The 16,218-nt window shown below is 43.7% G+C and overlaps 1 pseudogene; it reads left to right on the top strand.

Moving 5' to 3' along the window:
- Window positions 1–2,857: 2,857 nt before the first annotated feature.
- The window catches only part of LOC135511220 (ephrin type-B receptor 4b-like), a 99,451-nt pseudogene continuing 86,090 nt past the window's right edge, over window positions 2,858–16,218 (top strand).

Raw genomic sequence — 16,218 nt, 5'->3', positions numbered from 1 at the left:
ATTCTCATCGACGGGGCAGCAGTGGAGCAGGTTGAGAGCTTCAAGTTCTTTGGTATCCACATCACCAACAAACTAACATGGTCCATACACACCAAGACAGTTGTGAAGAAGGGCACGACAACATCTATTCCCCCTCAGGATACTAAAAGATTTGGCATTGGTCCTCAGATCCTCAAAAGGTTCTACAGCTGCACCATCGAGAGCATCCTGACTAGTTGCATCACTACCTGGTACGGCAACTACTTGGCCTCCGACCGCAAGGCACTACAGAGGGTAGTGCGTACGGCCCAGAAAATCCCTGGGACTAAGTTACCTGCCATCGAGGACCTCTACACCAGGCAGTGTCAGAGGAAGGCCTTAAAAATGGTCAAAGACCGAAGCCACCCCAGGTCTCTCTGCTACCGCATGGCAAGCGATACCAGAGCGCAAGTGTAGGACCCCCCGCTCCCTCACTCTCTGTTTATCAGCTATGCATAGTCATTTTAACTATACATTCATGTACACATTACGTCAATTACCCCGACTAACCGGTGGTCCCGCACATTGACTCTGTACCGGTACCCCCTGTATATAGCCTCCACATTGACTCTGTACCGGTACCCCCTGTATATAGCCTCCACATTGACTCTGTACCGGTACCTCCTGTATATAGCCTCCACATTGACTCTGTACCGTAACACCCTGTATATAGCCTCCACATTGACTCTGTACCAGTACCCCCTGTATATAGCCTCCACATTGACTCTGTACCAGTACCCCCTGTATATAGCCTCCACACTGACTCTGTACCGGTACCCCCTGTATATAGCCTCCCCATTGACTCTGTACCGGTACCCCCTGTATATAGCCTCCACATTGACTCTGTACCGTAATACCCTGTATATAGCCTCCACATTGACTCTGTATCGGTACCCCCTGTATATAGCCTCCACATTGACTCTGTTCCGGTACCCCCTGTATATCGGCTCCACATTGACTCTGTACTGGTACCCCCTGTATATAGCCTCCACATTGACTCTGTACTGGTACCCCCTGTATATAGCCTCCACATTGACTCTGTACCGGTACCCCCTGTATATAGCCTCCACATTGACTCTGTACCGTAATACCCTGTATATAGCCTCCACATTGACTCTGTACCAGTACCTCCTGTATATAGCCTCCACATTGACTCTGTACCGGTACCCCCTGTATATAGCCTCCCCATTGACTCTGTACCAGTACCCCTGTATATAGCCTCCCCATTGACTCTGTACCGGTACCCCCTGTATATAGCCTCCACATTGACTCTGTACCGGTACCCTCTGTATATAGCCTCCACATTGACTCTGTACCCGCTGTATATAGCCTCCACATTGACTCTGTACCGGTACCCCCTTGTATATAGGCTCCACATTGACTCTGTACCGGTACCCCCTGTATATAGCCTCCACATTGACTCTGTACCGGTACCCCCTGTATATAGGCTCCACATTGACTCTGTACCGGTACCCCCTGTATATAGCCTCCACATTGACTCTGTACTGGTACCCCCTGTATATAGCCTCCACATTGACTCTGTACCGGTACCCCCTGTATATATCCTCCACATTGACTCTGTACCGGTACCCCCTGTATATAGCCTCCACATTGACTCTGTACCGGTACCCCCTGTATATAGCCTCCACATTGACTCTGTACCGGTACCCCTGTATATAGCCTCCACATTGACTCTGTACCAGTACCCCCTGTATATAGTCTCCACATTGACTCTGTACCGGTACCCCCTGTATATAGCCTCCACATTGACTCTGTACCGCTACCCCCTGTATATAGCCTCCACATTGACTCTGTACTGGTACCCCCTGTATATAGGCTCCACATTGACTCTGTACCAGTAACCCTCTGTATATAGCCTCCACATTGACTCTGTACCGGTACCCCCTGTATATAGCCTCCACATTGACTCTGTACTGGTACCCCCTGTATATAGCCTCCACATTGACTCTGTACCAGTACCCCCTGTATATAGCCTCCACATTGACTCTGTACCAGTACCCCCTGTATATAGCCTCCACATTGACTCTGTACCAGTACCCCTGTATATAGCCTCCACATTGACTCTGTACCGGTATCCCTGTATATAGCCTCCACACTGACTCTGTACCGGTACCCCCTGTATATAGCCTCCACATTGACTCTGTACCGGTACCCCCTGTATATAGCCTCCACATTGACTCTGTACCGGTACCCCCTGTATATAGCCTCCACATTAACATTGTTATTTTGTTTTGATTACCTGACCTGTCTTTATGAATTGTTACTGTACATGTTGATTACCTGACCTGTCTTTATGAATGGTTACTGTACATGTTGATTACCTGACCTGTCTTTATGAATGGTTACTGTACATGTTGATTACCTGACCTGTCTTTATGAATGGTTACTGTACATGTTGATTACCTGACCTGTCTTTATGAATGGTTACTGTACATGTTGTAATGTTTTTTTGATGATCTTATTTTGTGTTTCTTCTCACTTCTGTATTTTGTTTTTTTCTCACTTGGTTCAACAATGTTAACACATGCTTTAACGCCAATGTCGTGCTTCTGACGCCAATATAAAGCCTTCTGAACTGAACTGAGAGGGGAAGAGAAGGGGATAGAGACGGATAGGGGGTAAAGTTAGGAAAAGAAAATGGACGAGGGAGAGAGAGACATACTTTTCCCATTATAAAATCTACCATTCTGTTGAATTCTCTCATTTCACTCAGTCCTTCATTTCACCCTATTGTCATTCAGGTCCTTGCTGAGCGACAGATGGACTGGCCAATAGCAGGGTATGGGTGGAATCTGGCAGACGGAGGGGCTCCGGGACAACAGCAGTAGTTAGTGTCTCGTGTCAGGATCAGCAGCAGAGAGCTACGGACACACTTTCTGAATATATTATCTTGTTATTTATAACGATACACTGCCGCGCTGTTGAATAGTTTATGTCATAGTTTTAACGTTCAGAAATAGCGACGAGGCGTGGATATTAGGGCAGCGTTTGAAAAGAATGAAAGAAAGAAAGAAAGAACGAAGGAGGGGAAAAGACTGACCGCTGGATTTAATTTCCAACTGGAATGCTGTTGTTGATAGAGAGAGAACGGGTGGTGTGTGTGTGTGAAAGAGTGTGTGTTTGTGTGTGTGTGTGAAAGAGTGTGTGTTTGTGTGTGTGTGAAAGAGTGTGTGTTTGCGAGGTAAGTGTGTAGCGGGCTATGCCTCGTCTCTTTGGTCTCTGGTCCTGGATCGTGTGAATTCCCCGGGCTCCAGTTACTAAACTACCCGGCAGACAGCAGCCTCAGCCCGGCCACAGGGAGGGGAACACTAGCTCATGTAGTCTCTGTTCTTTCTCCTCTCCCCCATACCCCTCCATACCCTTCTCTCCGGGCTCAGAGGAAATGAGGACACAGTGGATAGCGGAGGAACGAGGAGGAGTTTCAGGTGGGATTATAAACTTGTTTTGACTTTTGCTTTGATCCTGGGGACTTCAGCGTTTTTGGCGGTAGGTTAAATAATTAAGGCTAACCTTAAAAAAACTAAAAAACAAACTACGGATAAAAGAGGGAATATGACCGGTTGTTGATGATGACTGCGGACCTCGCGGAGACCGAGTTAACTGCTTTTCGTGACTGATGTGGGTGGCGCGGCGTGCCGACACTGGACCTAGCTGACACCCCACCGGGACAGAGGTTCTGATCGGTGATCAATACTCCAGAAGAGTAACGGGAGTACCTGGCCGGTATGGAGCGGCGCGGGGGCAGTTGGAACACCGTGACCGTGTTGTGGCTCGTGCTGATCGAGCTGGTTCTGTTACCTTGTATGGCAGAGGAAGGTACGTGAAGAAGTTTAACTTAAACAACAACAACAAATCTATAAAACTAACATTTGATAATGTGCAATGGTTTTGTGTTGAGCTATTGTTTTATTAATATACAGACTGTGAATCTCTCTCTCTCTCCACACTTACTTAGAACATTTATTGTGAGACATTAGGGTAGTTCATTTGATTTAAATTTGAGGACCAACATGATTAAAAAAAAAAAAAAACGTTTTTAGTTTTTGTTGACACAAAACAAGCTTCACATGTAGACAGTCTGTGATCAGGGAGAAACCATGAAGTAGGATTCATGGTTAACCTTTACATGTAGTCTGTCTGTCTGTCTGTCTGTCTGTCTGTCTGTCTGTCTGTCTGTCTGTCTGTCTGTCTGTCTGTCTGTCTGTCTGTCTGTCTGTCTGTCTGTCTGTCTGTCTGTCTGTCTGTCTGTCTGTCTGTCTGTCTGTCTGTCTGTCTGTCTGTCTGTCTGTCTGTCTGTCTGTCTGTCTGTCTGTCTGTCTGTCTGTCTGTCTGTCTGTCTGTCTGTCTGTCTGTCTGTCTGTCTGTCTGTCTGTCTGTCTGTCTGTCTGTCTGTCTGTCTGTCTGTCTGTCTGTCTGTCTGTCTGTCTGTCTGTCTGTCTGTCTGTCTGTCTGTCTGTCTGTCTGTCTGTCTGTCTGTCTGTCTGTCTGTCTGTCTGTCTGTCTGTCTGTCTGTCTGTCTGTCTGTCTGTCTGTCTGTCTGTCTGTCTGTCTGTCTGTCTGTCTGTCTGTCTGTCTGTCTGTCTGTCTGTCTGTCTGTCTGTCTGTCTGTCTGTCTGTCTGTCTGTCTGTCTGTCTGTCTGTCTGTCTGTCTGTCTGTCTGTCTGTCTGTCTGTCTGTCTGTCTGTCTGTCTGTCTGTCTGTCTGTCTGTCTGTCTGTCTTTTACTGTGAAACTGATTGAGGTTTCAGACAGACAGGTCTGTCTTTTACTGTGAAACTGATTGAGGTTTCAGACAGACAGGCAGACCGGCAGCTATAAAAGACAATAGGCATAATACCCAAGGTGTGTAATGTAAATGTAATGTAATGTGTGTGTGTGTGTGTGTGTGTGTGTGGGTGGGTGGCCTGTTGGGTCATTCCACCTAAAAAGCACAAGGGGATTTTGTCACCCACCATCTCCGATTATTTCTGAAATAATTTCTGTTGTTAGAAACGTAATGTATCAGATTAGCATTCCTGAAACAATATTTTGTTACCCAGATTATGATCCTAATAACATGATTATGATCCTAATAACCTGATTATGATCCTATTAACCTGATTATGATCCTATTAACCTGATTATGATCCTATTAACCTCATTATGATCCTCATTATGATCCTATTAACCTGATTATGATCCTAATAACCTGATTATGATCCTATTAACCTCATTATGATCCTGATTATGATCCTATTAACCTGATTATGATCCTATTAACCTCATTATGATCCTCATTATGATCCTATTAACCTGATTATGATCCTAATAACCTGATTATGATCCTATTAACCTGATTATGATCCTATTAACCTGATTATGATCCTATTAACCTGATTATGATCCTATTAACCTGATTATGATCCTATTAACCTGATTATGATCCTATTAACCTGATTATGATCCTATTAACCTGATTATGACCATATTAACCTGATTATGATCCTATTAACCTGATTATGACCATATTAACCTGATTATGATCCTATTAACCTGATTATGACCATATTAACCTGATTATGATCCTATTAATCTGATTATGATCCTATTAACCTGATTATGACCATATTAACCTGATTATGATCCTATTAACCTGATTATGATCCTATTAACCTGATTATGATCCTATTAACCTGATTATGATCCTATTAACCTGATTATGATCCTATTAATCTGATTATGATCCTATTAACCTGATTATGACCATATTAACCTGATTATGATCCTATTAATCTGATTATGATCCTATTAACCTGATTATGATCCTATTAATCTGATTATGATCCTATTAACCTGATTATGACCATATTAACCTGATTATGATCCTATTAACCTGATTATGACCATATTAACCTGATTATGATCATATTAACCTGATTATGATCCTATTAACCTCATTATGATCCTGATTATGATCCTATTAACCTGATTATGATCCTATTAACCTCATTATGATCCTCATTATGATCCTATTAACCTGATTATGATCCTATTAACCTGATTATGACCATATTAACCTGATTATGATCATATTAACCTGATTAGGATCCTATTAACCTGATTATGGTCCTATTAACTGGATTATGATCCTATTAACCTGATTATGATCCTATTAATCTGATTATGATCCTATTAACTGGATTATGATCTTATTAACCTGATTACAATCCTAATAACCCGATTATGGTCCTAATAGCCCAATTATGATCCTATTAACCTGATTATGATCCTAATAACCTGATTATTATCAGCCACATAAACTCTATATACACCAGAGAGTGTTGTGTGTGTTTATGTGTGTCTGAACTTTAGAGGGGGTCTTGCTGTGTGGTCTTCACGACAACCGTGAAATGTCTTCCTCTTCTTGGTTTCCACTCTTTCTCTTCTTTCTAAGTCTCTTCTTCCTCCCTCTCTGTCCCTCTCCTCTTCCTCCCTCTGTGCCAATGTTTCTCTCTCTCCCCCAGCTCATTCCTCTTCCTCCCATTCTCTCAATCTTTCTCTCTCTCCCCAGCTTTTTCCTCTTCCTCCCATTCTCTCTTCCTCTCTCTCTGTCCCTCTCTTTCTCTCTCTCCCCAGCTCATTCCTCCTCCTCCCATTCTCTCTTCCTCCCTCTCTGTCCCTCTCTTTCTCTCTCTCCCCAGCTCATTCCTCCTCCTCCCATTCTCTCTTCCTCCCTCTCTGTCCCTCTCTTTCTCTCTCTCCCCAGCTCATTCCTCCTCCTCCCATTCTCTCTTCCTCCCTCTCTGTCCCTCTCTTTCTCTCTCTCCCCAGCTCATTCCTCCTCCTCCCATTCTCTCTTCCTCCCTCTCTGTCCCTCTCTTTCTCTCTCTCCCCAGCTCATTCCTCCTCCTCCCATTCTCTCGTCCTCCCTCTCTGTCCCTCTCTTTCTCTCTCTCCCCAGCTCATTCCTCCTCGTCCCATGAATCTTTGATAAATTCAGTCTTTCTTTTTCATCTGAACTGAGTGTCAATGGTTTCTCTGCCATCTTACACACACACACACACACACACACACACACACACACACACACACACACACACACACACACACACACACACACACACACACACACACACACACACACACACACACACACACACACACACACACACACACACACACACACACACACAAAAGCTGACAATTCCAGGCTAAAGGAAACCCTGGTGTGTTTGTGTATGTAGATGGCAGAGCGACCAGGGACAGAGGGTTCTAACACTAATAAGAGCCAAGAGCGTCATGTTGACTTATTTTTATTACTCATTGGAAAGGAAAAGGGGCCATTAAAACATCTTCGTTTTATTAAGCAAGTTTAAATGATTGATGTTTCGGCCTTCAAATGGCTTTCTTCAATGCTCTGCCATGTTTTTGATTAATTTGACTTTTCCTAAATAGGTCTATGTAGAATCTTAATATCACAAACAGAATTAGTGTTATAAGCAATTTTAAGAGCACGTAATTTCCTCCCTGCTTCTCATTCAGCCTGCGCAGCTGATGATCGCCCACCCAAACTACAGCTAAACTACACCCAAACTACAGCTAAACTATATCAAACTACACCTAAACCATATCCAAACTAGAGGTCGACCGATTATGATTTTTCAACGCCGATACCGATTATTGGAGGACCAAAAAAGCAAATACCAATTAATCGGCCGATTTGTATTTATTTATTTGTAATAATGACAATTACAACGATACTGAATTGACACTTATTTTAACTTAATATAATACATCAATAAAATCAATTTAGCCTCAAGTAAATAATGAATCATGTTCTATTTGGTTTAAATAATGCAAAAACAAAGTGTTGGAGAAGAAAGTAAAAGTGCAATATGTGCTATGTAAGAAAGCTAACGTTTCAGTTCCTTGCTCAGAACATGAGAACATATGAAAGCTGGTGGTTCCTTTTAACATGAGTCTTCAATATTCCCAGGTAAGAAGTTTTAGGTTGTGGTTATTATAGGAATTATAGGACTATTTCCCTCTATACCATTTGTATTTCATCAACCTTTGACTATTAGCTTCCGTCCCTCTCCCGCTCCTCCATGGGCTCCAACCAGGAACACAACGACAACAGCCACCCTCGAAGCAGCGTTACCCATGCAGAGCAAGGGAAACAACTACTGCAAGGCTCAGAGCGAGTGATGTTTGAAACGCTATTAGCGCGCGCTAACTAGCTAGCCATTTCACTTCGGTTACACCAGCCTCATCTCGCGAGTTGATAGGCTTGAAGTCATAAACCGCGCAATGCTTGACGCACAACGAAGAGCTGCTGGCAAAATGCACAAAAGTGCTGTTTGAATGAATGTTTACGCGCCTGCTTCTGCCTACCACCGCTCAGTCAGATACTTAGATACTTGTATGCTCAGTCAGATTATATGCAACGCAGGACACGCTAGATAACATCTCGTAATATTATCAACCATGTGTAGTTAACTTGTGATTATGATTGATTGTTTTTTATAAGATAAGTTTCATGCTAGCTAGCAACTTACCTTGGCTTACTGCATTCGCATAACAGGCAGTCTCCTTGTGGAGTGCGACGAGAGAGAGTCAGGTCGTTATTGCGTTGGACTAGTTAACTGTAAGGTTACAAGATTGGATCCCCCGAGCTGACAAGGTGAAAATCTGTTGTTCTGCCCCTGAACAAGGCAGTTAATCCACTGTTCCTTGGCCGTCATTGAAAATAAGAATGTGTTCTTAACTGACTTGCCTAGTTAAATAAAGGTATATATAAAAAAAACAAATATATAAAAACGTTTTTTTTTTTTAAATTGGCAAATCGGCGCCCAAAAATACAGATTTCCGATTGTTATGAAAGTGGCCCAAATTAATCGGTCCATTCCGATTAATTGGTCAACCTCTAATCCAAACTACACCCAAACTACAACTAAACTATGTCAAACTTTATCTAAACTACACCTAAACTATATCCAAACTACATCCAAACTACCGCTAAACTATGTCAAACTTTATCTGAACTACACCTAAACTATATCCAAACTGCACACAAACTACAGCTAAACTATGTCAAACTTTATCTAAACTACACCCAAACTACAGCTAAACTATGTCAAACTATATCCAATCTAAATTATATCCAAACTACACCTAAACTATATCCAAACTACATCTAAACTATATCCAAACTACACCTAAACTATATCCAAACTACACCTAAACTATATCCAAACTACACCTAAACTATATCCAAACTACACCTAAACTATATCCAAACTACACCTAAACTACACCCAAACTATATCCAAACTACATCTAAACTATATCCAAACCACACCTAAACTACACCTAAACTATATCCAAACTACATCTAAACTATATCCAAACTACACCTAAACTATATCCAAACTACACCCAAACTACACCTAAACTATGTCAAACTACACCTAAACTACATCCAAACTACACCTAAACTACATCCAAACTACACCTAAACTATATCCAAATTACATCTAAACTCTATCCAAACAACACCCAAACTATATCCAAACTACATCTAAACTATATCCAAACTACACCCAAACTATATCCAAACTACACCCAAACAACACCTAGACTATATCCAAACTACATCTAAACTATATCCAAACTACATCTAAACTATATCCAAACTACATCTAAACTATATCCAAAGTACACCCAAACTACACCTAAACTATGTCAAACTACATCCAAACTACATCCAAAAAACATATGTCATTATGGGGTATTGAGTCATTATGGGCTATTGAGTCATTATGGGTTATTGAGTCATTATGGGTTATTGAGTCATTATGGGATAGTGTGTCATTACGGGGTATTGAGTCATTATGGGGTATTGTATCATTATGGGCTATTGAGTCATTATGGGGTATTGAGTCATTATGGGGTTTTGAGTCATTATGGGGTTTTAAGTCATTATGGGGTATTGAGTTATTATGGGGTATTGTATCATTATGGGCTATTGAGTCATTATGGGGTATTGAGTCATTACGGGGTATTGAGTCATTATGGGGTATTGATTCATTATGGGGTATTGAGTCATTATGGGGTTTTGAGTCATTATGGGGTATTGAGTCATTATGGGCTATTGAGTCATTATGGGGTTTTGAGTCATTACGGGGTATTGAGTCATTACCGGATATTGTGTCATTATGGGGCATTGAGTCATTATGGGGTATTGTGTCATTATGGGGTATTTAGTCATTATGGGGTATTGAGTCATTATGGGGTATTGAGTCATTATGGGGTATTTAGTCATTATGGGGTATTTAGTCATTACGGGGTATTGAGTCATTACCGGATATTGTGTCATTATGGGGCATTGAGTCATTATGGGGTATTTAGTCATTATGGGGTATTGAGTTATTATGGGGTATTGAGTCATTATGGGGTAGTGTGTCATTATGGGGTATTGTGTGTAGATTGATTGGGGGGAGGCGGGAGGGGAAACAAGTTAATCCATTTTATAATAAATCTGTAACGTAACAAACAAAATAAGGTCAAGGGGTCTGAATTCTTTCCGAATGCGCTGTGTGTAATATACACTCACTGTATAATATACACTCACTGTATAATCTCCTTCCTCCTTTATTCTGTCTCATCCTCACGACATCACCACCCTGCCTTCTGTTTCTCCCTTACTTCCTCATCTTTTCTTCCCTTCCTCCCATCCTCCCTCCTTTCTTCTTTCCCTTCTTCCCCCTCCCTCCTTTCTTCCCTCCTCCCTCCCTTCTTCCTCCCCTCCTCCCTCCTCCTTCTTCCTCCTCCCTCCTTTCTTCCCTCCTCCCTCCCTTCTTCCTCCCCTCCTCCCTCCTTCTTCCTCCCCTCCTCCCTCCCCTCTTCCTCCCTCCTTCTTCCTCCCCTCCTCCCTCCTTCTTCCTCTCCTCCTCTCTCCTTTCTTCCCTCCCTTCTTCCTCCCCTCCTCCCTCCTTCTTCCTACCCTCCTTCTTCCTCCCCTCCTCTCTCCTTTCTTCCATCCCTCCCTCCCTCCCTCCCTCCCTCCCTCCCTCCCTCCCTCCCTCCCTCCCTCCCTCCCTCCCTCCCCCTCCCTCCCTCCCTCCCTCCCTCCCTCCTTTCTTCTTTCCCTTCTTCCCCCTCCCTCCTTTCTTCCCTCCTCCCTCCCTTCTTCCTCCCCTCCTCCCTCCTCCTTCTTCCTCCTCCCTCCTTTCTTCCCTCCTCCCTCCCTTCTTCCTCCCCTCCTCCCTCCTTCTTCCTCCCCCTCCTCCCTCCCCTCTTCCTCCCTCCTTCTTCCTCCCCTCCTCCCTCCTTCTTCCTCTCCTCCTCTCTCCTTTCTTCCCTCCCTTCTTCCTCCCCTCCTCTCTCCTTTCTTCCATCCCTTCTTCCTCCCCTCCTCCCTCCTTCTTACCCCCTCCTTTCTCCTTTCTTCCCTCCCTTCTTCCTCCCCTCCTTCTTCCGCTCCCCCCTCCCTCCCTCCCTCCCTCCCTCCCTCCCTCCCTCCCTCCCTCCCTCCCTCCCTCCCTCCCTCCTCCACCTTCCTCCTCTTCTGAGTGTTGATTCCATCAGTGCTGTTGTTAAATGTGTGTTGTGTAAACATGTGAGTGACTGTGTCTCTCGTGGTTTAAACAGCAGAAAGCAGTCGTCTGATGTTAGGAAGTTTTCTGTGGTTTTCCTAATCCCTCTCTGACTCCTTCAAGATGAAGTCCCTCTTTTGGAAGCTTTATAAAGCTTGTAGAAACATCTAAAAAGCATGTAGAAACTTCTTCCACAGTCTTCTACTGTCTTCTTCCACAGTCTTCTACTGTCTTCTTCTACTGTCTTCTTCCACAGTCTTCTTCTACTGTCTTCTTCCACAGTCTTCTACTATCTTCTTCCACAGTCTTCTACTGTCTTCTTCTATTATCTTCTTCCACAGTCTTCTACTGTCTTCTTCTACTGCCTTCTTCCACAGTCTTCTACTGTCTTGTTCTACTGTCTTCTTCCACAGTCTTCTACTGTCTTCTTCTACTGTCTTCTTCCACAGTATTCTTCCACTGTCTTCTTCAACAGTCTTCTTCCCCAGTCTTCTTCCACTGTATTCTTCTACAGTCTTCTTCCACTGTCTTCTTCCACAGTCTTCTACTGTCTTCTTCTACTGTCTTCTTCCACAGTCTTCTTCTACAGTATTCTTCCACTGTCTTCTTCCACTGTCTTCTTCCCCAGTCTTCTTCCACTGTCTTCTTCCACAGTCTTCTTCCACTGTCTTCTTCCACAGTCTTCTTCACCAGTCTTCTTCCACTGTCCTCTTCTACAGTCTTCTTCCACTGTCTTCTTCCACTGTCTTCTTCTACAGTCTTCTTCTACAGTCTTCTTCTACAGTCTTCTTCCCCAGTCTTCTTTCACTGTATTCTTCGACTGTCTTCTTCCACTGTCTTCTTCCACAGTCTTCTACTGTCTTCTTCTACTGTCTTCTTCCACTGTCTTCTTCCCCAGTCTTCTTCCACTGTCTTCTTCTACAGTCTTCTTCTACAGTCTTCTTCCCCCTCCCTCCTTTCTTCCCTCCTCCCTCCCTTCTTCCTCCCCTCCTCCCTCCTCCTTCTTCCTCCTCCCTCCTTTCTTCCCTCCTCCCTCCCTTCTTCCTCCCCTCCTCCCTCCTTCTTCCTCCCCTCCTCCCTCCCCTCTTCCTCCCTCCTTCTTCCTCCCCTCCTCCCTCCTTCTTCCTCTCCTCCTCTCTCCTTTCTTCCCTCCCTTCTTCCTCCCCTCCTCTCTCCTTTCTTCCATCCCTTCTTCCTCCCCTCCTCCCTCCTTCTTACCCCCCTCCTTTCGCTTTTCTTCCCTCCCTTCTTCCTCCCCTCCTTCTTCCGCCCCCCCCTCCCTCCCTCCCTCCCTCCCTCCCTCCCTCCCTCCCTCCCTCCCTCCCTCCCTCCCTCCCTCCTCCACCTTCCTCCTCTTCTGAGTGTTGATTCCATCAGTGCTGTTGTTAAATGTGTGTTGTGTAAACATGTGAGTGACTGTGTCTCTCGTGGTTTAAACAGCAGAAAGCAGTCGTCTGATGTTAGGAAGTTTTCTGTGGTTTTCCTAATCCCTCTCTGACTCCTTCAAGATGAAGTCCCTCTTTTGGAAGCTTTATAAAGCTTGTAGAAACATCTAAAAAGCATGTAGAAACTTCTTCCACAGTCTTCTACTGTCTTCTTCCACAGTCTTCTACTGTCTTCTTCTACTGTCTTCTTCCACAGTCTTCTTCTACTGTCTTCTTCCACAGTCTTCTACTATCTTCTTCCACAGTCTTCTACTGTCTTCTTCTATTATCTTCTTCCACAGTCTTCTACTGTCTTCTTCTACTGTCTTCTTCCACAGTCTTCTACTGTCTTCTTCTACTGTCTTCTTCCACAGTCTTCTACTGTCTTCTTCTACTGTCTTCTTCCACAGTATTCTTCCACTGTCTTCTTCTACAGTCTTCTTCCCCAGTCTTCTTCCACTGTATTCTTCTACAGTCTTCTTCCACTGTCTTCTTCCACAGTCTTCTACTGTCTTCTTCTACTGTCTTCTTCCACAGTCTTCTTCTACAGTATTCTTCCACTGTCTTCTTCCACTGTCTTCTTCCCCAGTCTTCTTCCACTGTCTTCTTCCACAGTCTTCTTCCACTGTCTTCTTCTACAGCCTTCTTCCACTGTCTTCTTCCACAGTCTTCTTCACCAGTCTTCTTCCACTGTCTTCTTCCACTGTCTTCTTCCACTGTCTTCTTCTACAGTCTTCTTCTACAGTCTTCTTCCCCAGTCTTCTTTCACTGTATTCTTCTACAGTCTTCTTCCACTGTCTTCTTCCACAGTCTTCTACTGTCTTCTTCTACTGTCTTCTTCCACAGTCTTCTTCCACTGTCTTCTTCTACAGTCTTCTTCCACTGTCTTCTTCCACAGTCTTCTTCACCAGTCTTCTTCCACTGTCCTCTTCTACAGTCTTCTTCCACTGTCTTCTTCCACTGTCTTCTTCTACAGTCTTCTTCTACAGTCTTCTTCCCCAGTCTTCTTCCACTGTCTTCTTCCACAGTCTTCTTCACCAGTCTTCTTCCACTGTCCTCTTCTACAGTCTTCTTCCACTGTCTTCTTCCACTGTCTTCTTCTACAGTCTTCTTCTACAGTCTTCTTCCACTGTCTTCTTCCACAGTCTTCTTCCACAGTCTTCTACTGTCTTCTTCCCCAGTCTTCTTTCACTGTATTCTTCCACTGTCTTCTTCCACTGTCTTCTTCCCCAGTCTTCTTCCACTGTCTTCTTCTACAGTCTTCTTCTACAGTCTTCTTCCCCAGTCTTCTTCCACTGTATTCTTCTACAGTCTTCTTCCACTGTCTTCTTCCACAGTCTTCTTCTACAGTCTTCTTCTACAGTCTTCTTCTACAGTCTTCTTCCACTGTATTCTTCTACAGTCTTCTTCCACTGTCTTCTTCCACAGTCTTCTACTGTCTTCTTCCACAGTCTTCTACTGTCTTCTTCTACTGTCTTCTTCCACAGTCTTCTTCTACAGTCTTCTTCCACTGTCTTCTTCCACTGTCTTCTTCTACAGTCTTCTTCTACAGTCTTCTTCCCCAGTCTTCTTCCACTGTATTCTTCTACAGTCTTCTTCCACTGTCTTCTTCCACTGTATTCTTCTACAGTCTTCTTCCACTGTCTTCTTCCACAGTCTTCTACTGTCTTCTTCTACTGTCTTCTTCCACAGTCTTCTTCTACAGTATTCTTCCACTGTCTTCTTCCACTGTCTTCTTCCCCAGTCTTCTTCCACTGTCTTCTTCCACAGTCTTCTTCCACTGTCTTCTTCTACAGTCTTCTTCCACTGTCTTCTTCCACAGTCTTCTTCACCAGTCTTCTTCCACTGTCTTCTTCCACTGTCTTCTTCCACTGTCTTCTTCTACAGTCTTCTTCTACAGTCTTCTTCCCCAGTCTTCTTTCACTGTATTCTTCTACAGTCTTCTTCCACTGTCTTCTTCCACAGTCTTCTACTGTCTTCTTCTACTGTCTTCTTCCACAGTCTTCTTCCACTGTCTTCTTCTACAGTCTTCTTCCACTGTCTTCTTCCACAGTCTTCTTCACCAGTCTTCTTCCACTGTCCTCTTCTACAGTCTTCTTCCACTGTCTTCTTCCACTGTCTTCTTCTACAGTCTTCTTCTACAGTCTTCTTCCCCAGTCTTCTTCCACTGTCTTCTTCCACAGTCTTCTTCACCAGTCTTCTTCCACTGTCCTCTTCTACAGTCTTCTTCCACTGTCTTCTTCCACTGTCTTCTTCTACAGTCTTCTTCTACAGTCTTCTTCCACTGTCTTCTTCCACAGTCTTCTTCCACAGTCTTCTACTGTCTTCTTCCCCAGTCTTCTTTCACTGTATTCTTCCACTGTCTTCTTCCACTGTCTTCTTCCCCAGTCTTCTTCCACTGTCTTCTTCTACAGTCTTCTTCTACAGTCTTCTTCCCCAGTCTTCTTCCACTGTATTCTTCTACAGTCTTCTTCCACTGTCTTCTTCCACAGTCTTCTTCTACAGTCTTCTTCTACAGTCTTCTTCTACAGTCTTCTTCCACTGTATTCTTCTACAGTCTTCTTCCACTGTCTTCTTCCACAGTCTTCTACTGTCTTCTTCCACAGTCTTCTACTGTCTTCTTCTACTGTCTTCTTCCACAGTCTTCTTCTACAGTCTTCTTCCACTGTCTTCTTCCACTGTCTTCTTCTACAGTCTTCTTCTACAGTCTTCTTCCCCAGTCTTCTTCCACTGTATTCTTCTACAGTCTTCTTCCACTGTCTTCTTCCACAGTCTTCTTCTACAGTCTTCTTCTACAGTCTTCTTCTACAGTCTTCTTCCACAGTATTCTTCCACTGTCTTCTTCCACTGTCTTCTTCCACTGTCTTCTTCTACAGTCTTCTTCCACTGGCTTCTTCCACTGTCTAATGTTTTGAAATATATGTAAAAAGTATTTAGTCTGTAATGTCGTTTTCGTTATGTGTCGGACCCCCAGTAAGACTAGCTGTTTCCATTGGCGTCGGCTAATGGGGATCCTAATAAATCACATCTAAAAAATTTTTTATTCCAGTCTTCTTCTACTATCTTCTTCCACAGTCTTCTACTGTCTTCTTCTATTATCTTCTTCCACAGTCTTCTACTGTCTTCTTCTACTGTCTTCTTCCACAGTCTTCTACTGTCTTCTTCTACTGTCTTCTTCCA

Source organism: Oncorhynchus masou, chromosome 23 (assembly GCF_036934945.1).
Source record: "Oncorhynchus masou masou isolate Uvic2021 chromosome 23, UVic_Omas_1.1, whole genome shotgun sequence".
NCBI lineage: Eukaryota > Metazoa > Chordata > Actinopteri > Salmoniformes > Salmonidae > Oncorhynchus > Oncorhynchus masou.
Note: the sequence above shows the minus strand (reverse complement) of the source record. Positions and strands in the feature narration are given on the sequence as shown.